The following is a 22,100-nucleotide window of genomic DNA, read 5'->3' on the forward strand; positions in this document are numbered from 1 at the left end:
AACGACACTTGAGTCGCTTTTGTATTATGCTAAAATGGTGTTTTATATAAGACGTACAAAGGATACTAAAACGTCCAAAAAGAAAAGACGACATTTGTCATTGTTTCAAAGACTGTCAACATTTTCATTACTTTTTTGATTTACCCAAATTCCAGACTACACCACTGAACCATCCTACTACGGCTGCAGTTCATATGAGTGGCGATGCTATTACAACGGTCAATGTATTCAAGACTACCAAAGATGCAACGGATACTCAGACTGCTACTCTGGCGAAGATGAATACAACTGTCAAGGTGAATATGCACAAGGGAAATAGTTACTGGATGAAGCAGACACGCCACTCCATAAGGCCGGTTAATAAAAACTAAAGTAGTTTCTCGATCGTCCGGCCTTTTTCAAAAAACGAAGGAGGTGGGTGCTTTTTTTTTCTCAAGATTGCGGATTTTTCAAGAGGGACCAGGGTTCCTTCCCCCCCCCCTTGCCTCCCCCGAAAAGAACAAAAGAAAAAAAGACGACGTGCGAAGTCATATTACAGTCATGCACATTTACCAACATGTAATCGATAATGATAGGGGTCAGAGCCAGTCTACCAAGCAGTCTTAATTATTGGCAAGTTGGGAGCGTTCATGCGCTGTTCACTGTGTTTGAACTGACATTGTGTTATCTCATGATCTCATAGACGCAGTAATGTAACTGATATGTCTGAGTGTGTTTCAACTTGAAGTACTGAAGCATGTTACAGTGAGTTTTACGGTGGCCCACAACTGTCACGGCAGGCGCAAAAGCGCCGCGGCAAGCGCAACAGCGCCGCGGCAAGCGCAACAGCGCCGCGGCAAGCGCAACAGCGCCGCGGCAAGCGCAACAGCGCCGCGGCAAGCGCAAAAGCGCCACGGCAAAAGAAAAAGCGCCGCGGCAAAACAAAAAGCGCCGCGGCAAAAGAAAAAGCGCCACGGCAAAACAAAAAGCGCCACGGCAAAAGAAAAAGTGCCACGGCAAAACAAAAAGCGCCGTGGCAAGCGCAAAAGCGCCACGGCAAGCAAAAAAGCGCCACGGCAAGCGCAAAAGCGCCACGGCGAAAGCAAAAGCGCCACGGCGAAGGCAAAAGTGCCACGGGTTTATTGGGAAGGGGCGTAATCATACATGCCGCTACTACATCAAAAAATAAAATGGGAAGGAGAATGGCCGCCACCAGGAATTCTTATTAAGCACAGAATTTTATTCTTTGAGAAGTGATTTTATGGCTGAGAAAATAGCAAAGCCAAGGAAAACCGGTCAGGAAATAAATCGTCGATATTAATTTGTTGTAGGATAATTATTATTCCAAGAGAGTTGCTGCCGTGAATCAGAGTTTATCAAGGAGTGGGACTCGCTATCGGCACCATCAAGGCCGTTCCTCATTTCTTTACATTTCGTGGGATGCAAACAATTACAAGGACGGGAGGCTCTGTGAGCTGATGCATTTTTTAAAACATTTTTTTCCCCTTCCGACTAGCATGCAGAGAAGAGTTCCGTTAATTTGAGCCTTTTTTCACAGGTGTGTATACCAGTGTAGGCACGAAAGTGAGCTGCCCAGAGTGTATGAGTTAATTTTTTTTTTCTTTTTCAGTATATCATACACATCTATAGGAAGTCGATTAAGGCTCTCCTGCAGGGCTGCGGCAGTGGGTGGGTAAGGCTTGTCAACACGTAACTCGCCCGCGGGCCCATTAGGTTAGAAATCCCCAGAGAGCGGGAATTTCAAAACTCTTCGCTGAACGTTGATTGCACTGACCGGTTTTCCTTGCTATTTTCTCAGCCATAAAATCACTTCTCAATTCATGGTGGCGGCCATACTCCTTTCCATTTAATTTTAGATGTAGTGGCGGCATGTATGATTACGCCCCTTCCCAATAAACACGACTGAGTTGAAGATAACTCACAAATCGAGAAATGGATCGTTCTATTAGACAGTTGCAACGCTTTCGACAGAGGAGGTTAGGTCGTGGATTTCATGTAAGGAACGTAACACAGGCGAAGACTTTGGATATAGAATAAGAAAGAAAGAAATTAACTTTAAAAAGGGGGGGGTAAGGGAGAGACACTAAACAAAGGAGAAGTGTTATCGTTGAGATGCACAGTTCTAAGCTCTTCTATGAAAATTTGGTGGCTCTGAAAAGAGCCGTTTGCTTTGTTTCGAGTGAATACGGAACTATTTGATGCCGGAAACAAGCCCTCTTTCTGCCCTGCAGGCTGATTCTGCGATGATGTGGAAGACTGTCCACATGGCAACTCATCATCGCTATCGCTAAGCATCATGAGGTCTTGTTCGGCTTGTTGGTTTCTTGAGCCGGGGGTGGGTGGGCCAATGAGTTCTAGGTTCTGAGTTAATTTCTTTCTTTCTTATTGTATATCCAAACTCTGGGCAGCTCAATTGTGTGCCTACACTGGTGAGCTTGTCTTACATACGCAGTGTGGACTTCCGAACAAAAGACGTCCACATAATGTAGGTAGCAGCGACGAAGTGTGGACTTGCCAACGTCCACACAGTGTTTCCCCATTTCTGGAAAACAGGTTTAGAGGCATTTTTGGGTTAGGTTTATCTGTAGCAGAATGAAGAGAAACACTAAAGGGAATCATTGAAAAAAATTGGGTTGTAAGAGTTTTCACAGTTTGAGAAAAATGAGTTTTTCCACTGGTGTTCCTTAACTACACGAAAAGAAAGGAAAGTCCACACTAGGTATGTGAAACAATTCTGTGTGTACACACCGGTGAACTCATGGGCGTCGCCAGAATTTTTTCTAAAGGGGGCAAAACATATTTTTCCCAAAAAATTCTTGTATTTCTGAACAAATTCTCGATTTCTCAGTTTTAGACGGGGGCAGGGACATTTTGCCCCCCCCCCCCAACTCATTCAATTTATACCACTATGACTTTGCGCCTCTTTTTCTTTTCTTATTTTTCTCTCAGTTTTTTCCCCTTCCTTTTTTGTGTGCTATTCCAGGGGGGGGGGGGAGCGCCCCCTTGCCCCCCCCCTCGCGACGCCCATGGGTGAACTAAGTCTCAAATTAACGGAACTCTTCTCTGCATGCTAGTCGGAAGGAAAAAAACTCTTCAAAAAATGCATCAGCTCACAGAGCCTCCCGTCCTCGTAATTGTTTGCAGAAATGAGGAACGGCCCTGATGGTGCTGATAGCGAGTCCCACTCCTTGATAAACTCTGATTCACGGCAGCAACTCTCTTGGAATAATAATTATCCTACAACAAATTAATATCGACGATTTATTTCCTGACCGGTTTTCCTTGGCCTTGCTATTTTCTCAGCCATAAAATCACTTCTCAAAGAATAAAATTCTGTGCTTAATAAGAATTCCTGGTGGCGGCCATTCTCCTTCCCATTTTATTTTTTGATGTAGTAGCGGCATGTATGATTACGCCCCTTCCCAATAAACCCGTGGCACTTTTGCCTTCGCCGTGGCGCTTTTGCTTTCGCCGTGGCGCTTTTGCGCTTGCCGTGGCGCTTTTGCGCTTGCCGTGGCGCTTTTGCGCTTGCCGCGGCGCTTTTTCTTTTGCCGTGGCGCTTTTTCTTTTGCCGTGGCGCTTTTTGTTTTGCCGTGGCGCTTGTTCCTTTGCCGCGGCGCTTTTTGTTTTGCCGTGGCGCTTTTTCTTTTGCCGTGGCGCTTTTGCGCTTGCCGTGGCGCTGTTGCGCTTGCCGCGGCGCTTTTGCGCTTGCCGTGGCGCTTTTGCTTTTGCCGTGACAGTTGTGGGCCACCGTAGAGTTTATATCAAAACTCTATTTTAATTCCTAATCCACGAAGCATTTCATTTTCAGTTACCTGAGCTCCATTAACAGTTCGTGTCGTTATTGGAGGCTGTTCGAACGAGGGTTGAGTTGAAGTTTTCTACCAAGGCCAGTGGGGTACAGTCTGTGATGATAATTGGGGCATTAATGACGCTCATGTCGTCTGTCGCATGTTTGGTTGCCCTTCGGCATACCAGGCGTGGGGCAACGCTTACTTCGGTCAAGGATCAGGTCCGATCATGCCACAATGTTTACTGCCAGGGATATGAATCTAGCATAGATGAGTACAATCATGCTGGCTGGTTTAATCATAACTGCAGGCATAATGTGGACGCCGGAGTTATACTTGCTACATTCTTGGAACATATTAAATGAAGTTGAAAATGAACAAACTTTTGGCTTCAACTGGTCTCTCTGTATAGACAGGAATGTAAAATGACTAAGTAGAAATCAATGTTCTTGATTTTCCAACTTGCCCCTATAACGTGCCGCCGCTATGTTGCCTTGCTGTCCGATTATAGATTTCACCAAATTTACTTAGAAAAACTCTGACCAGTTTGAAGATTAAAGTTTCCAACAACTGTTTAGAGAACGTTTGCACGAGTGCTGAATTGTAAAGCTTAATCATTTTTTGTGTTTCATACTTTCCAAACTCCCATACATTACCAAAACATTTCTATTTGTTCCGATAATTTTCATGTCGAACCTGTGTCGTACATCAACTACACGGAGACATCAAAAATAGTCTTACAATATTCATGTAACGCATGGTTGTATTTTGTTTTATTTGGGGTGATTTTCAGACACGTTCCGCTGTTCTAACGGTGACGAGATCCCCATGAAGTATACATGTGACCGCATCATCGACTGCCAGTATGGCGAAGATGAGTGGCAGAACTGCAACGGTAAAACAATTTGTTCCTCTTTGACCTACTCAAGCTTTTGTGTGGATCTTCATGCTTAACTTATTCTAAGAATCACTGCCAAAAGAAAATCATGAGATGAGGTCGAAGCTAGTCGAATTATGCTTTGCATCTCGTAGGTAATGCATCTGACTTGGCCCTAGGTAATGTATTCAGAACAGGAATAAATTCCCACGTGGGTCAGCGAAAACCATGATGATACATTGTATATGATTCCTATTATTAAGTCTTGCAAGTGGAAACTCTATTGATATTAATGCTGCGTACCACACCACCACCACCACCACCACAACAACAACAACCAGCAGTCCAGCCACAGCTACCATAACCGCCACAACCACCACACCACAACCTGTAAACCACAACCACAAATTCAACCACTGAACCACCACAACCACCACTGAATCAGGCTGCACCACAACCGCCACAACAACAGCTACAACCGTGAGCAACAACATCATCAACAACAACGATATCAAAAACAACAACAACCAGCACCGTGAACCACCACGGCCACCATAACCGCCACAACCACCACACACACCACAACCTGCAAACCACAACAACCACTGAATCACCACAACCACCAGAATCTCTGCACCACAACCACCGCAACAAAAGCAACAACCGTGAGCAACAACAACAACCAGCACAACCACCACGGCCACCATAACCGCCACAACCACCACACACACTGCAAACCACAACAACCATTTAACCACCAGGACCGCCAGAATCTCTGCACCACAACCACCTCAGCAACAGCAACACCGTGAGCAACAGCAACATCATCAACAACAACGACGACAACAAGAACAACAAAATAACCGCGCCCGGTTGGGCACAGTTATTCACATTGAAACAAAGACGTTAGAACTAAACAAAGAGGCTCCGTAGTTCCAAAAAGCCACGTACGTTTGAGCGAAAGGGGGCGTTCTAACCATGGGCGTCAATCCTGGGGGGGGGGGGGCATGTCCCCCCCCCCCACTTTTTGAAGGGTGGGGGACACAATATCAAATGTCCCCCCCCCCCCTCAGATTTTTGAACTCGTGTCCCATTTACAGGGCCCTATTATGTACTTCAATGTATCTTTTGCTTTAAAAATATTGGTTAAAGTGGTCAGAAATTGCCTCAGATAGCACCACAGAGCATTTAGAATCCAAATTTTTCGGGGCCCTTAAGCGGGCCCCGAACCCACGCCTGTAGCTCAGAATTCTGATAGCCAATTCAATGACTCCAACCTCGAAAACGATGTTCAAATAATTATGTTCAAATAATTCTCTTTTGCTACGAAAATATTAGTTAAAGCATGGAGAAAAGTGGTAAGAAATTGCTTCAGATCACACCCCACAGAGCATCTGGAATCAAATTTTTGTCGGGGCCCTTAAACGGGCCCCGAAACCTACACCGTAAGGGCTTCGCGCTTCGCGCTCGCATCAGTTCTGATCCAGGTATGTCCCCCCCCCCCCCCCCCCCCACTTTTGAGAAGCGATTGACGTCCCTGGTTCTAACGTCTGGACATTTTGATATGCAGCCGTACATTCAATTTCTTCTAAGTATTTTATTTCTTGCTATAACAAAATTACCAATTGTGTATAAATTCGTATTTGATATACATTTCTAGATAATGAAGTCAAAAGGGACAACATTGAGTCGTATCTGCGACGGGAGAAGGTTTTGCCGAAGGAGAAAAAGGATGAGCAAGACCCGTAGACATATAAAGGTGAGCTATTCCTTGCTTCTGATAGCAAAATTTAGGGCACTGTGGCGCAAAATGGACAGGCTCACCAAACACTATTATAGTTCTGGCGTCACATTTTCAAAACTTGTCGAACCGAAGCGGGGCAAGATAACTGAAATTTACCTTAGCTAAATCATAACCCCATAGAATAAATTGGATGAATTACCATCTGCAACAACAAAAAAATAGTCTTGTGTAGTATTGAGTTTCTTTGTGACATTTTGAAACTCAATTAGGCACACGTAAGCAAAATGTTTTATCTCTGATGAAAACCAGTAGCTCGCATTGTGTTACCTCTCCAACACCAGCAACAAACTACGTTTGCCACATACCAGATTATATTTTGGGTGCTAAATGCTACAAATGCGACAAGTACTGTACACCAATTACTGCTTGTAGCTTTGGGTGAGGCTAGCTAAATTTAGTACGGGCCTTATGCACAAGTTAGCCATTTTTGTCGTGTTCCCTGAATGTATTTTATAAACTGTGACCTGTTGCAGGGGATGGTGCCAGGCTATTTATTCACTATAGCCTCACTTTCACTTTTTTAATGTGGCTTAAAACATTAGAGTATGTTTAATCACAAATGTTAATTGTTCAGAGCAGACTGGTATTGCAACGTTTTCCCTCACTCTCATTCGAATATGGCTTTAGTTTTACGTCCTAGAATGAGCCCTTTAGGCATCCAAAGCTTGTATTGTACAAAATATCATCAATCAGGCATGTCCGGGTCTTTTTTTAAATAAAAGATGAATGGCTCCTTTTGCGGTTGCGACATGTGACAAAATAATGTCGTACTTAAAATATACTATTTCATAACTTTTTTACTCGCCGGGAACCAAAAAAACTGGGTGTTTTTTCATAAGAGAAAACATCTTAAAACACCAAATGCGTATGCATGCTTATCCACTTTCAACTTAATTATAAGTTCATCTTAAATGTTTGATTTGTTGCAGGAATCAGCCGTCGTCTCAGACTTATACCGGACATGGAATCGACCACCGTACACTGCATTCTAATGTCCATTTGAAATTTCTTAGAATTAGTTTGGAATTTAAGTTTCATTTTGTTCCTATTTTCGTTTCCGTTTTTGTTTCGTTCCTTTGAACCTTTTTTCCAAGTTTGAGTTAATCACGAATATTAATGATTCAAATTTTGTTGTTTCAATTTCATTATTTTTGGGCAATTCCACGGGAAGCGGATATTGCTGAAAAGTGGATAATGTATCACAATCTCGAATGTGGTATTAAATACAAGGAGACAAACAAAACCCTTTCGTTTACGTTATTTGCCAGTGAGATTTAAAATGATTACCCATGTTTTTGGTAAAAACAAACGGATTTTTGGCAGCTTGTATTTACATGCAGCACACATGACTTGTGTTAGGCCAAAAAAATAATAAGTCGGTCTCTGGTCAGCGCGCGCGTCGATTTAAATCATGTGCGTCAATCTTTTTTTTTTCCAAAATGTTCCGCGGTAGCTCCAACAGCGCCCTCTATTGCCGCACCTCCTCAATTTTTTTTACCAAAGAGCACCAAGGAATGGGAAATTGCACCACGGCAAATGATCGAGAGCACCAAGGCAAATTATGAAGGACACCAATGTACATGAGGACACCAAAAAAGCAAAATAGTACCCCACCTTGTCTGTACAATCCAAGCTTGTAGAAAAAGAAGAAAAAGACGAAAAAAAAAAAAAGCCGCGTCGCCGCGTCAATTCCGGAACTTTGGTCTGACCAGAGACCGAATATTTTTTTTTTTTTGGCCTTATTGTGAATTTTTTTGAAGGCAGAGTGAAAGGTTTCTATACTTTGCCAAAAGAGCTATTTTGTTTAATAAATGTTATTTATTATGTTTTTACTTGAATCAAAGATGGGCGGACAACCGTAACGTATAACGAGCTGTGCCGTAACTACTGTAATTACAGAAATACATTTTTTTTTAATTTTATTTCAGATGTATCACATTTCAAGAAGATTTTTATTCAAAGACATGCTTTTATGATCTCTGTCCTCATGGGCGTCGCGGGGGGGGGGGGCAACGGGGCGCTCCCCCCCCCCGAAAAGAAAAGAAAAGAAAGGGGAAAAGGAGACAAAAAAAAGAAAAGAGGTGCGAAGTCATATTGCTGTTTATTTGATGGGGGGGGGGCAAATGTCTCCCTTCCCACCCTTGGGAAAAATGATAAATTGAGAATATGCTGGAAAAGTACACGAATTTTTAAGGAAAATGCCCTTTGCCCCCTCTGGAAACAATCTTGGCGACGCCCATGCTTGTCCTACTCTGTAACGTAACTCACCGGAATTACATGTCAAATTACAACCCACCAAACTTGCTCATGGCAAGTCCTGGTGAGATGTATTCATGGTACATGTTGATATAGGAGCTTAAAGAGCGTTGCTTCATCTCTTAAACTAACGAAACTCACCGTGGAATTGCCCATCTTGTTCCTATATTCATTTTCGTTTTTGTTCCTTTAAGCTTTTTTGTTCCAAATTCGAGTTAACCAAGAATATTTACTATTTGAATTCTAAAGAAATGACGCCCACAACTATGGGAAAGATGGTACAATAAAGGACATGTCTTTACCAAAGCCCATCTTAGGAAAAGAGTTTGCGCTGAACGGAACACTTTTGCATAGAACCATCGGGCTGTCAAAACAAGAATCAAGTCAAATATAACAGTAATGCTCTATAATCCTCTGTTCCCAAACCTCGCTCCGAATCAGCCAATATTACAAACATCTGGGGAGACTATTAAGAAACGCTAGAACTGAATACAAAAATATATTCCGTCTTTTCGAAATTGATATAGTCATGAAAATACTTCCATCCAAAAATAAGATTAAACCACAGATAATACAGATACTTTTATGAGAAAAACATAGTTTAAGTTCTGGACTAAAATATGCAATTAGATATGGCCTATATCATTATGTCAAAAGCTTTAACTAAAGACAGCCGTTTATAGCGAAACAAATATACTGTACACTGCAAAAACTGCAGTGTTAAATTTACACCATTGGTATCTATATAGGACCATCTGGTGTTAAGTTTTACTGGTGTTGTCCTATACAGATACCGAATGGTGTTAAATTAACACTACAGTTTTGGCAGTGTACACCGTCTGAGGGTCTTGTTGAACATTGGCAATCTCAGACATGTGCGACTGATGTAGAGTTCAGTCGTGTATAACTCACAGCCTTATTCTTGAACAAGCGATCTCCCCGGGGTAAAATCTATGACACCTAATGTTTTTTTTTTAATTGGTTCACAAAAAAATGCCTTGCTGCGCAAATTGCAATTTATTCCCTGGTCGTTTAGAGGCAAAACAAACGTGAGGGATTCCATAATTCCAGCCCAAAATACCGTAAGAAATTGCATCACAACATCGTAGAAGAGCTTGAACTGAGCAGCGATTTGGATAAACTTTAAAAAAAAATCCGAAAAGCAAAGCTCATAAAAGAAATACAAGGACACGGTTTGCGACGTATTTCCCCTTATTTCAGGCAAGTTTATGTTCATGATTTGTTGTTGTTTTCGTTTCGTTTTCTCCATTATGAAAGAAATTCTCTCATTTTTTTTTCCTTTGGTAAAATAAAAAGGATTAGATTAAAGTGCAATTCCTTTTTGTCTGAGTGAGTGTTTTTGTTTTAATGTGCGTTTGTCTTCCTTCTGATAGCTTTTCCTGTATCGGTTACATTACTTGTTGCAGATATAACCTAATTCTGACAATCATCAGGAAATTGAATAGTCTTAACCCATGCGTCAAGCACTCTGAAAAGAAGTAATTTTAACCAAATAAGGAATTGACCGTGACCACACATACAATGGAAAACATAACTGTGGCAGATGACGCCCCCCCCCCCCATCTTTGTGCTGCAAAAATAGGAAATTAATGCAGAAACAGACGCCACATGCCAGTCCCCCGAGTGAAAGTTGGATTGCTTGTTTATTGCTACATTATACATGTTATGCATAAACATACAATATATACGTCTTAATTGGTCGCTACAAAAGTTCCTATATAGAGAATTAAACATTTAAAATGCAGGCACGGATCCAGGGGGGTCAACCCCCCCCCCCCCCCGCTCTGACGGAAAAAAAACTAATAACAATAATAATAATTAGCTATGTCCGCCTGTCTCGGACAGAGAGGCGTAGCCAGTATAGGGGTAAGGGGGGGGGGGGTATTTGAACACTTGTGTGATAGTGTGCATGATAGTCGGATTTGAACAGCACCCCCGTTGGAAGATGGTACCAAGAATTCTCCGGTTTCTGGTATGGAGCTTGCCCAAAAAGTGGTGCGGCGACGCGGCTTTTTTTTTTTTTTTACCTGATTTTTTTGCTTCAAATGTCGGCTGATGACTGCAAATGGTGCCCGACTAAACTTAGTGCAAATATATGGGAGTCCAGAGAGGCCACATAAAGCTTATTCTCGACCATAACCCAATCTAAAAATACGTTAAAATTGTGCAGCAGCAGGATTCCAGTCAAACCAGTGAGTTTGGCGGTTTTGAGACATCATCTTTCATTGAAAAAAAAAACACTTTTTCATTTTGCCGACGCGCATGGCTACGGCGACGCGCGCGCATACCAGAAACCGGAGACTTTTTTTTTTGGCCTTAGTCCGTCCATCGAGTTATCTGTATTAATTGTGTGTCTCATCATCTAGAAGACTATCCATAAGCAGGATGAGATTTATCTGCAGTTATTGCATGAGCTCGTGTCAATGTCCGCTGGCAACTACACAACGTATTTTCTTTTTGCCGTCAACAATAATGTTCCCGTACCAAACACTGATAAAGAGTGATAACACTCTCATGGCAGCACGACAAAACTTAATAAAAACATCGGTGCTTACACGAAAACTTCTCAAACGGCGAAGAAAATACAACCGCTGCTTGTTGGCTCGTTCGTATGGTAAACATCATTATCTGTTAAAACTGGGTGGTTCGAGAACAGCCCAGTGACTTCGCGTGGGTCTCGGTATCGACCAATGGAAACTGGAGGAAAGGGTGATATTTATTAATTAAAAACTTGTGAAGGAGGCGATATCGCACATTTCTGCTGCACACCATATAGATGGGAACCTTATAAATATTTGGGAGGCTTGAAAAGATTGACAGATATTGCAAACACCAGTGGTACAGCTTTGAGAAAATGAACGTACCCAAGCCTATTTTTCCAATTTCAAACAAAAATATTGAACATATCAGAACAAGTTTTAGCACACAGCATCCAGGAAACAAACCCTGAAAGTTGCATGAAGATTTGCCGTTCGTTCAGGCCCTTATGATTCTTTTCGGCGGCTGCTGAAGGAGAATAGAGCTTGAATTAGAGGTTTTTTGTACAAGTTTACCTTTTTATATTTTAATTTTCTTGTGGGAGGTTGCGGCGCTCGTCTTTTTAATAATTTACATGTGTAATTGTATCGCTTTTATATTATTACTCCATTTTTGATCTCGTTTTTATTATGGTTTTAAATAATATGATCAGCTGGGATGGGGATTGTCAGTTTCAGTGTAAGTTTGTAATTCTAGATGTATTTCTATATTACTTGTTTGCAATAACTTAAGTAGTTGAGGGGGACTGTCGGGTACGGTTTGACCTTGAGCCTAGAAATATGTAAAGGTCACATAAATATGTAAATATGGAAATATGTAGATATAAATATGAATGAATGGGGTTATGAAATTCCGGGCACAGTTTGACCTAATGAATGGATGGGATGAATAGGGAATAGGTGTGGGTATAAGGAACCGGGTACAGTTTGACCAATTCTATGGGAAAGATTGCATAAGGTATGGAAAAAAATATATATATATTTTTATGGTACATTTGGATCTTAGCCCGAATATGAGTTTCATACGTTAGTCCCTGTGAACGACCAGCTGGTCGGATCTTTAATCCCCCAACAATAGACGGGAGAGGGCGCGTGCCACGTCAGCGCACTAGTATTGTTACGAAGTTAATCCGATCGATACAAAAAGTAATTGGATTTCCGAATGCTCGACAGCAGAAAGCAGCGATAGATGGCAAAAATGAATGTTGCGTTGATCAGACTGAAACGAGTACGATTGTCTATTTGAAGAATTATTTTAAAGTCATTTTTATTGGGTTTATGGGTATCGGCACGTTGCGTTTTCCAAGTTATAAACAAACACTCGCCGCAGCATACTTGCAGGGTACAGCCTGTGTCGGCCATGGGGGTATATGATAAATCCACGATCCATAATCCATGCGTCTGTACGGAGACCGGTGGTCGATCACCCCTCGATGATCGTACTGATCATGGAACAAATAACTCCGTCCGTGCGCCTATATTCCTCTTGTTAATCGATACAATACCAATGGCACTCTTCTACACTGCCACCGGAATCATCCAAGTAAAAATATATGTCTGTGCGCGGTGATCGTAGAAAAGGGAAGGTTTTGGCATCAGCCAGAGCAATTGCTAGTACACATGCACACTACTGTATACACGCCGTCCGATCAGATAGCGCTCAAGTTTTCTTAATCCGTGACGGCTAAATTATCGATTAGGCTCTATTGCAGAGGCGCGTACAATAAGGAATGGATTCAGTGGTTTAAAGCCATAACAAAACGTGCGGGCATGTGGTTTTTAAAGGGAACTACGGCCTGAAAAGTGCCCAATCAAGTGTATCGGAATAACACAACCATCATTGTGCATTTTGTAATATTTCGTACTAGAACGACCCCAAAACTAAGCTATAGCCTATCCATAGTTGAGATTTTAGTCGTAAAGTGCTCGTCTTTTTTTGCGGACGTGTGAGAAACCATTTTTGGGGGGGTGGGGGGAATGGCGTTCGACGGGAAAAACGGTGCCCCTTTAACGCTGTCTGTACAGGAAAGCACCGAACACTAGTTGTACCTCCGTGCCGGATTTGTTTACAAAATCGAGGATGACTGGGTTTTATCTACGAACATTTTACGGGGGTTATTTAGAGGGCGTGTCCAAGCGCTAATTTTATGACTGATAGTAGGCTTTTACGATTGATAAGACAACATAAACAAAGAAAAATACAACTGCAGAAAGTATATACGTTATGACATTATTGCTTTATTGACTTTATTATTGCTTTATTAAAACACTCGTGTTTTTATTTGTCTGTCCCAATGTATTTCTTCGCAATTATATCGTCATTGTAATGTTGACTACTAGTCTTTAATCATCACTGTCTTCCTCGCTGACGTCTTCTTCATCTTGATGGAACAATCCGTCAAATTTCATCTGGTGTTTAGGCATAATTCTGCCGAGAGCCTTTTGTACGCTAATGCCCTTATATATTTTTTCTTCGAGATTGTCCACAATATCTTGATGAGTATCGTTATCTTTCAGATGTAGGTAGCTTGACAGAAAATCCTTGTACTTGTCAAAAAAGATTTGCTTGACTGCCCAGAGGGTCTTCCTATCGGCCTTTTCCTTGGCCTGATCTTCACCCATACCCTCGTTGATGTACTTTTCATGTTTTTCGCTCCACATTTCACGAGTCGCTTCTTTGGACTCTTCCAACCAGTCTTGGAAAGTAGCATTGTCTTCTAATTCAGAACTAGACTCATCTTCATCGTCATCTTCTACCTCCGAGTCCGTTTCCGAGCCCGATTCATCCACGTCAGGATGATCAGATTGAATAACCTCAATTTCAGAATCATCGTTAACCCCATTCATTTCAGATTCATCTTCAGCATGAGCGTTTTCGGTATGTCGCCAGAGATTATATCGCCGTCCAAAGCTTTTATCACACTGGTTACAAGCATGGGGTTTGACTGCAGAAAAAGTATTCATGTTGAAGTTATAAAGGCTGATTCACGAATGACAAGAAACGGATGAATTGGTTTAATATATATTGTGCCGAGACCTGTCTGTTTGAGCTCATTTCCACACCCCCCTCCCCCTGCGCATGCTCTCTGTGTGCCTGTGCGCTCTTAATTCCCTGCTCATCCTGCTCTTTACCCTGCTCATCCTGCTCTTTACCCTGCTCATCCTACTCTTTACCCTGCTCATCCTGCTCTTTACCCTGCTCATCCTACTCTTTTCCCTGCTCATCCTGCTCTTTACCCTGCTCATCCTGCTCTTTACCCTGCTCATCCTGCTCTTTACCCTGCTCATCCTACTCTTTTCCCTGCTCATCCTGCTCTTTACCCTGCTCATCCTGCTCTTTTCCCTGCTCATCCTGCTCTTTACCCTGCTCATCCTGCTCTTTACCCTGCTCATCCTGCTCTTTACCCTGCTCATCCTGCTCTTTACCCTGCTCATCCTGCTCTTTACCCTGCTCATCCTGCTCTTTACCCTGCTCATCCTGCTCTTTTCCCTGCTCATCCTGCTCTTTACCCTGCTCATCCTGCTCTTTACCCTGCTCATCCTGCTCTTTACCCTACTCATCCTGCTCTTTTTCCTGCTCATCCTGCTCTTTACCCTGCTCATCCTGCTCTTTACCCTGCTCATCCTGCTCTTTACCCTGCTCATCCTGCTCTTTTCCCTGCTCATCCTGCTCTTTACCCTGCTCATCCTGCTCTTTACCCTGCTCATCCTGCTCTTTACCCTGCTCATCCTGCTCTTTTTCCTGCTCATCCTGCTCTTTACCCTGCTCATCCTGCTCTTTACCCTGCTCATCCTGCTCTTTACCCTGCTCATCCTGCTCTTTACCCTGCTCATCCTGCTCTTTTCCCTGCTCATCCTGCTCTTTTCCCTGCTCATCCTGCTCTTTTCCCTGCTCATCCTGCTCTTTACCCTGCTCATCCTGCTCTTTAACCTGCTCATCCTGCTCTTTACCCTGCTCATCCTGCTCTTTACCCTGCTCATCCTGCTCTTTACCCTGCTCATCCTGCTCTTTACCCTGCTCATCCTGCTCTTTTCCCTGCTCATCCTGCTCTTTTCCCTGCTCATCCTGCTCTTTACCCTGCTCATCCTGCTCTTTTTCCTGCTCATCCTGCTCTTTACCCTGCTCATCCTGCTCTTTACCCTACTCATCCTGCTCTTTACCCTGCTCATCCTGCTCTTTACCCTGCTCATTCTGCTCTTTACCCTGCTCATCCTGCTCTTTACCCTGCTCATCCTGCTCTTTTTCCTGCTCATCCTGCTCTTTACCCTGCTCATCCTGCTCTTTACCCTACTCATCCTGCTCTTTACCCTGCTCATCCTGCTCTTTACCCTGCTCATCCTGCTCTTTTCCCTGCTCATCCTGCTCTTTTCCCTGCTCATCCTGCTCTTTACCCTGCTCATTCTGCTCTTTACCCTGCTCATCCTGCTCTTTACCCTGCTCATCCTGCTCTTTACCCTGCTCATCCTGCTCTTTTCCCAGCTCATCCTGCTCTTTTTCCTGCTCATCCTGCTCTTTTTCCTGCTCATCCTGCTCTTTCCCTGCTCATCCTACTCTATGCCGTAGAGTAGGATGAGCAGGGAAAAGAGCAGGATGAGCAGGGAACAGAGCAGGATGAGCAGGGTAAAGAGCAGGATGAGCAGGGTAAAGAGCAGGTTGAGCAGGGCAAAGAGCAGGATGAGCAGGGTAAAGAGCAGGATGAGCAGGGTAAAGAGCAGGATGAGCAGGAAAAAGAGCAGGATGAGCAGGAAAAAGAGCAGGATGAGCTGGGAAAAGAGCAGGATGAGCAGGGTAAAGAGCAGGATGAGCAGGAAAAAGAGCAGGATGAGCAGGGAAAAGAGCAGGATGAGCAGGGAAAAGAGCAGGATGAGCAGGGTAAAGAGCAGGATGAGCAGGGTAAAGAGCAGGATGAGCAGGGTAAAGAGCAGGATGAGCAGGAAAAAGAGCAGGATGAGCAGGGTAAAGAGCAGGATGGGCAGGGTAAAGAGCAGGATGAGCAGGAAAAAGAGCAGGATGAGTAGGGTAAAGAGCAGGATGAGCAGGGTAAAGAGCAGGATGAGCAGGGAAAAGAGCAGGATGAGCAGGTTAAAGAGCAGGATGAGCAGGGTAAAGAGCAGGATGAGCAGGGTAAAGAGCAGGATGAGCAGGGAAAAGAGCAGGATGAGCAGGGTAAAGAGCAGGATGAGCAGGGAAAAGAGCAGGATGAGCAGGGTAAAGAGCAGGATGAGCAGGGAAAAGAGCAGGATGAGCAGGGTAAAGAGCAGGATGAGCAGGGAAAAGAGCAGGATGAGCAGGGAAAAGAGCAGGATGAGCAGGAAAAAGAGCAGGATGAGTAGGGTAAAGAGCAGGATGAGCAGGGTAAAGAGCAGGATGAGCAGGGTAAAGAGCAGGATGAGCAGGGAAAAGAGCAGGATGAGCAGGGTAAAGAGCAGGATGAGCAGGGTAAAGAGCAGGATGAGCAGGGTAAAGAGCAGGATGAGCAGGGTAAAGAGCAGGATGAGCAGGGTAAAGAGCAGGATGAGCAGGGTAAAGAGCAGGATGAGCAGGGAAAAGAGCAGGATGAGCAGGGTAAAGAGCAGGATGAGCAGGGAAAAGAGTAGGATGAGCAGGGTAAAGAGCAGGATGAGCAGGGTAAAGAGCAGGATGAGCAGGGAATTAAGAGCGCACAGGCACACAGAGAGCATGCGCAGGGGGAGGGGGGTGTGGAAATGAGCTCAAACAGACAGGTCTCGGCACAATATATATTAAACCAATTCATCCGTTTCTTGTCATTCGTGAAACAGCCTTTATAACTTCAACATGAATACTTTCTCTGCAGTCAAACCCCATGCTTGTAACCAGTGTGATAAAAGCTTTGGACGGCGATATAATCTCTGGCGACATACCGAAAACGCTCATGCTGAAGATGAATCTGAAATGAATGGGGTTAACGATGATTCTGAAATTGAGGTTATTCAATCTGATCATCCTGACGTGGATGAATCGGGCTCGGAAACGGACTCGGAGGTAGAAGATGACGATGAAGATGAGTCTAGTTCTGAATTAGAAGACAATGCTACTTTCCAAGACTGGTTGGAAGAGTCCAAAGAAGCGACTCGTGAAATGTGGAGCGAAAAACATGAAAAGTACATCAACGAGGGTATGGGTGAAGATCAGGCCAAGGAAAAGGCCGATAGGAAGACCCTCTGGGCAGTCAAGCAAATCTTTTTTGACAAGTACAAGGATTTTCTGTCAAGCTACCTACATCTGAAAGATAACGATACTCATCAAGATATTGTGGACAATCTCGAAGAAAAAATATATAAGGGCATTAGCGTACAAAAGGCTCTCGGCAGAATTATGCCTAAACACCAGATGAAATTTGACGGATTGTTCCATCAAGATGAAGAAGACGTCAGCGAGGAAGACAGTGATGATTAAAGACTAGTAGTCAACATTACAATGACGATATAATTGCGAAGAAATACATTGGGACAGACAAATAAAAACACGAGTGTTTTAATAAAGCAATAATAAAGTCAATAAAGCAATAATGTCATAACGTATATACTTTCTGCAGTTGTATTTTTCTTTGTTTATGTTGTCTTATCAATCGTAAAAGCCTACTATCAGTCATAAAATTAGCGCTTGGACACGCCCTCTAAATAACCCCCGTAAAATGTTCGTAGATAAAACCCAGTCATCCTCGATTTTGTAAACAAATCCGGCACGGAGGTACAACTAGTGTTCGGTGCTTTCCTGTACAGACAGCGTTAAAGGGGCACCGTTTTTCCCGTCGAACGCCATTCCCCCCAACCCCCCCCCCCCCCAAAAAAAAATGGTTTCTCACACGTCCGCAAAAAAAGACGAGCACTTTACGACTAAAATCTCAACTATGGATAGGCTATAGCTTAGTTTTGGGGTCGTTCTAGTACGAAATATTACAAAATGCACAATGATGGTTGTGTTATTCCGATACACTTGATCGGGCACTTTTCCCCTTACAGAAATGTCCCATGTAATTCCCATGGGAAATTTCCCCATGGGACCCCATGGGAATTGCATGGTGAATTGGACACCATGTAGCATGGGATTTTCCCCATGGGAGTTTTCCCATTGGCTTTTTCCCATGGGAAATTTTGTATGGGCTTTTTCCCATGTATGGTTTCCTTTCATTTCTCAAAAAAATTATTGCTCTATGGTATTTCTCAATAACAACTTCCTACACATTTTAACCCTGTGTGTTAAGTGATATTCACTAAATAGGTAAAGCACATCACGGAACTCCGATGGGGGTTGTTCCATGTAATAGGAGTGGCTTGTGCACTATATAACTAAAACCTACATCATTGCTCCCATACGACTTGTCAAGTTGTACCATATTATCACAGTGTTCCCAATTTATTTTCTCATAAATGTTTTCAACCATAATAATAATGAATCAATATTATCCAAAGTTTGAATGACACATTGTCCACATAAAAAAAATACTGTATGCATCATTTAACTTCACTTATCAACAGAAAAATTCAAAAATGTGCAATTACAACACTCGTTATTGTAAGAGATTCTCACAAAAATGTCCCATGGTGGTCCCATGGTGTCCCATGGTGTTCCCATGGTGTCCCATGGTGTTTATCCCATTGTGTTCAATTGGTGAACATCCACAGGAGTTTCCCATGGTCAGCTTAACAAATATAATTCTTGATAACCTCTATGGCCACAAGGGAAATATTTTTAATTGAATTCAAATTTACAGCTAGGCGAATAAGTAATTAAATCAAAGAAAGGTTTGCCTATAACTTGGGAGTGCAATTGGGTCTATGATGGTTTTTCATGGCACATGCATGTTCTCCAGTATAACCCGGCAGTGTCCCCGTGCTGCCTTTTAAATCTCCATGGTGTTCCCATTGTATCCATAATTTATATCACCCACATTATGGTGTTCCCATGGCGTCCGAATCCTCATGGTGTACCCATGTGTCTAAAACCCCCATATCCTAGTGTACCCATGTGTCTAAAATCCCCATGATGTTCCCATGGTGTCCAGTAAATCCCCATGGTGTTCCCATGGTGACATACAATCCCAATGGTGTTCCCATGGTGTCAATAAAATCCCCATGGTGTTTCCATGGTGTCCATAAAATCGCCATGGGGTTCCCATGGTGTTCCCATGGTGTCCATAAATTCCCATGATGTTCCCATGGTGTTCTTTAATTCCAAATGGTGTTCCCATGATGTCCATAAAATCCCCATGGTGTTCCCATGGTGTCCGTAAAATCCCCATGGTGTTCCCATGGAGCTCATAAAATCCCCATGGTGTTCCCATGGAGCTTGTAAAATCCCCATGGTGTTCCCATGTTGTCCATGCAATCTCCATGGTGTTCCCATGGGTTTCCCATGATGATCATTTTAACTTACATGGTGTTCTTGATGACCCCATGGGTTTCCCATGGGGTCCCATGGGAATCCCATGGGACCCCATGGGAATCCCATGGGATGCTCATGGGACATTTCTGTAAGGGTCAGGCCGTAGTTCCCTTTAAAAACCACATGCCCGCACGTTTTGTTATGGCTTTAAACCACTGAATCCATTCCTTATTGTACGCGCCTCTGCAATAGAGCCTAATCGATAATTTAGCCGTCACGGATTAAGAAAACTTGAGCGCTATCTGATCGGACGGCGTGTATACAGTAGTGTGCATGTGTACTAGCAATTGCTCTGGCTGATGCCAAAACCTTCCCTTTTCTACGATCACCGCGCACAGACATATATTTTTACTTGGATGATTCTGGTGGCAGTGTAGAAGAGTGCCATTGGTATTGTATCGATTAACAAGAGGAATATAGGCGCACGGACGGAGTTATTTGTTCCATGATCAGTATGATCATCGAGGGGTGATCGACCACCGGTCTCCGTACAGACGCATGGATTATGGATCGTGGATTTATCATATACCCCCATGGCCGACACAGGCTGTACCCTGCAAGTATGCTGCGGTGAGTGTTTGTTTATAACTTGGAAAACGCAACGTGCCGATCCCATAAACCCAATAAAAATGACTTTAAAATAATTCTTCAAATAGACAATCGTACTCGTTTCAGTCTGATCAACGCAACATTCATTTTTGCCATCTATCGCTGCTTTCTGCTGTCGAGCATTCGGAAATCCAATTACTTTTTGTATCGATCGGATTAACTTCGTAACAATACTAGTGCGCTGACGTGGCACGCGCCCTCTCCCGTCTATTGTTGGGGGATTAAAGATCCGACCAGCTGGTCGTTCACAGGGACTAACGTATGAAACTCATATTCGGGCTAAGATCCAAATGTACCATAAAAATATATATTTTTTTTTTTCCATACCTTATGCAATCTTTCCCATAGAATTGGTCAAACTGTACCCGGTTCCTTATACCCACACCTATTCCCTATTCATCCCATCCATTCATTAGGTCAAACTGTGCCCGGAATTTCATAACCCCATTCATTCATATTTATATCTACATATTTCCATATTTACATATTTATGTGACCTTTACATATTTCTAGGCTCAAGGTCAAACCGTACCCGACAGTCCCCCTCAACTACTAACTTATTGTTGTTTTTTTGGTCAAGGTCTTGTCTTTGTTTATATCTTTGTCTTGATAATTATATGTTTATGTGGTGAGGCCCCCAAAAGATCAGCTTCTGCTGGGTGGGTTACCCTCATTAAGGATGGTTTTAGAATAAATAAATAAATAAATAAATAAAGATACAGTCTTCCAAGTGGGAGAACTAATTGATTTTTAACGAATTCGCCCGCGAACATCAACGTGTCTGTGTGCATGTGTGTTTTATTCGAACTAAAGTATTACGTAAACTTTAGAAATGGGCCTTCGTAACCGCATGGTTGAATAATTATAATGAAGGCGATCCATAATCGATCGCTTGCGTCTTGAAACAAGACTGCAGTGGATAGGGCACGAGTTCTGTACTGTACATGCACAGCATAACCAGTAATGTACATTAATCAAAATGGTTGAGTTTGTCGTGTAGGTCTACGTTTGCTTTCCACTTGTCCACACACCCATTCTCAAATTTGTATCCTTGTGGAGACATTCCTTTGTTCTCGTGTAGTAAAGTTTTCAATTTTGAGAGTGAAGTTTCAAAATGCTCTTATTTTAACCAGAATTAGTTTCCTTGGCTGAAATTTGGACTTAATATCCCTTTTCTAAAACTCTTTCATTTGCGACGAATTAACCCACCTTGGAAATTCCTAGTTTTTGAGTAAAACCCATATATCTATTTCGTGAAAACCTTGTGGAGACCTATTCATCTATAGAAATTGCCCTGTGGAGACCTTTACAATGTTTTGTTCCCTATTGTGTGTGTGTCTCCACAAGGATACGAATTTGTAGTCACATTGACTCAGAGATGATGGGAGGCCGCATTGGTTGCAGGACGCCCTCATACGGCAGGGGAACCATAATTGGACAGAACTATTTTTGTATCCCCAGCTTTTTGTGCGTGATTTCCCCTTTTTTTTAAGTGGTTGATGAAATTGCACTCTACAATTGTAGCTGATCCCTTAGCCCGTAAAGTGCCAATAAAGAGGGAAACACAGTCCAAAATTGTACAGCTGGCAAATGCCAAACAAATTGAAAAATGTATTTTTTAATTAATGTTGTCCCACGTTTTTTTCCCTGGAAAAAGTTGCCCCTTAACGTACCTATGCCAATGTGAGACTCAGTTCAATAAAAAGTGTCGGTCAGATGCTTATATGACTGATATCATTATTACTTTTTATATATTAACTGTAATTTCTTTGAACTGAATAGTTTTTCTCACATTTCC

The 22,100-nt window shown here is 42.8% G+C and overlaps 1 long non-coding RNA gene across 1 annotated transcript; it reads left to right on the forward strand.

The window, feature by feature from the left end:
* Window positions 1–255: 255 nt before the first annotated feature.
* LOC119746394 lies at window positions 256–7,866 on the forward strand. The gene is made up of 4 exons (XR_005273737.1): window positions 256–296; window positions 4,585–4,686; window positions 6,329–6,427; window positions 7,402–7,866. It is a non-coding gene; the product is annotated as an uncharacterized LOC119746394 (long non-coding RNA).
* Window positions 7,867–22,100: the final 14,234 nt, after the last annotated feature.

Source organism: Patiria miniata, unplaced genomic scaffold (assembly GCF_015706575.1).
Source record: "Patiria miniata isolate m_02_andy unplaced genomic scaffold, ASM1570657v1 HiC_scaffold_7, whole genome shotgun sequence".
Classification (NCBI taxonomy): Eukaryota; Metazoa; Echinodermata; class Asteroidea; order Valvatida; family Asterinidae; genus Patiria; species Patiria miniata.